The sequence below is a fragment of the Microtus ochrogaster genome, chromosome 15 (genome assembly GCF_000317375.1).
Source record: "Microtus ochrogaster isolate Prairie Vole_2 chromosome 15, MicOch1.0, whole genome shotgun sequence".
NCBI lineage: Eukaryota > Metazoa > Chordata > Mammalia > Rodentia > Cricetidae > Microtus > Microtus ochrogaster.
In genome coordinates, this window is record NC_022017.1 from 1381665 (window position 1) to 1383776 (window position 2112).

Below are 2112 nucleotides of genomic sequence, written 5' to 3' on the forward strand. Positions count from 1 at the left end.
ACAGACATAGTCTTAGCTTTCTGTGTTAGGCTTGAAGGTCATTGTGCTGTATTTCACTGACTTAGAAAATGAACAAGGATCTGAAGGGTTCTTCCTAATAGTGCTTTAGACTAGAGAATGGTTATCTTGGGCTGTTGTCAGTTAGTACAGGCTGCTCCTTCTAGACAAGGGCTGGAGAAATAGCTAAAACTGAGAGGATTGGGTCATCTGGATTGGTCACATAGAGAGGGAGAGAAAGGAGAAGTCAAGGAGAGTGGCCTGGTACTGGATGACCTCAGTTGAAACTGGACTACAAAGGAAGAACAGGGTCGGAGCAAGCAGCTGGCCACCGCATTTAAGTGTTTTACATTTGAGTTACTTGAGGGCTGTTCTGGATAATTTTATGTCAATTTGACACAAGTTAGAGTCGTCTGAGAGGAGGGAGTCTAAATTGAAAAAATGTCTCCCTAAGATTGGGTCATAGTGTAAAGCATGTTCTTAATTAGTGTTTGACGGGGGAAGGCCCAGCCCATTGTGGGTGGAGCCATCCCTGGACTGGTGGTCCTGGATTCTATAAGAAACTGAACAAGTCAGTAAGCAGCACCTCTCCATGGCCTGCCTCCTGGTTTCTGTCCTGTTTGAGTTCCTGTCCTGACTTCCTTCAGTGATGGACTATGAAGTGGAAGTGTAAGCCAAATGAGCTCTTTCCTCCCCAGCTAGCTTTTGGTTGTGGTGTTCGTCACAGCGGCAGAAACCTTAACTAAGACACGGTAGACACTTGTTGGTGCCTCTATCTCTGAGGGCTTCCTTGATCTCCACAGTGTCTGATTTAATCACTTCTCTGCCTCTTGTACCCCTAACTCATGTCCTCACAGAGTAAGTTTGATGCCTGATGTTTCTTTAGTGTCCACTGCAGAGAACTTTATCAGGAAGGGCTCTACTCAACGTGGGGGATACTTCCAGAGAAACAGCCTCACACCGTGATCCATTTTTTTGTTAATTTTTTTCATTTATTTTACATACCACCACAGTTTCTTCTCCCCCCACCTTCCGTCTACCCTCCCCATCCACCCATCCTCTGTTCAGAAAGGGGCAGGCCTCCCAGGGGAGTCAACAAAGCATGGCGTCTGAAACTGAGGCAGGACCAAGCTCCTCCCCTGCATCTAGGTTGGGTGAGGAATTGACTCCAAAGAGTCAGCTCACATGTCAGGTTCAGGTTCTGGTCCCACTGCTAGGGGCCCCACAAATAGACCAAGTTACACACCTGTCACCCATGTGCAGAGGGCCTAGGTCGAGCCCATGCAGGCTCCCTAGCTGTCAGTAGAGTCTGTGAACTCCTATTAGCTCAGGTCAGCTGTCTCTGTTTCCCCATACTGATCTTGATCCCCTTGCTCATGTAATCCCTCCTCCCTTTCTTCAACTAGAGCTTGGCCTTGGATCTCTGCATCTGCTTCCGTCAATTACTAGATGAATGCTCTCTGTTGACAGTTAGGGTAGTCACCAACCTGATTATAGGGGAAAGCCAGTTCAGGCATCCTCTCTCCTATTGCTAGGAGGCTTAGCTAGGGTCATCCTTGTGGATTCCTGGGCATTTTTATTTCCCTGGCACCAGGTTTCTCCCTAACCCCAAATGGCCGCCCATCAAGATATCTCTTTCATTACTCTGCCCCTCCATGCTGCCCCTAACTAGACCAACCTGATCCCTCATGTTCCAACCATAATCTGGTTTTACTGTTTAGGGGGAAATCAGTTTTTCCTTCCCAACAGAACCAGTTTAGATCATTTTTTGTTCCCCCTCTAGTTTTTACTGTTGTTAGACAATATATTAAAATAAAAACCTTAGGGATGATCTCATAAGACTGAATTTCATCCTGATGGTATTCTTTTAAATTAAACTTTATGACATAAATTAATTAAGAGCTAAACTGAGTCTGTTCCAACACCATTGTGAACATAGACATAAATAGTGATAAAATTGTGGAAAACAAAGATGCTGACTGCGGAGACCAGAAACTCTGAACCACGAACAAGACAGGCAGGTCCCTTGCACACTCCAGTGAGCACTAGGGTCCACTCTCCTTGCACACTCCAGTGAGCACTAGGGTCCTCTCTCCTTGCACACTCCAGTGAGCA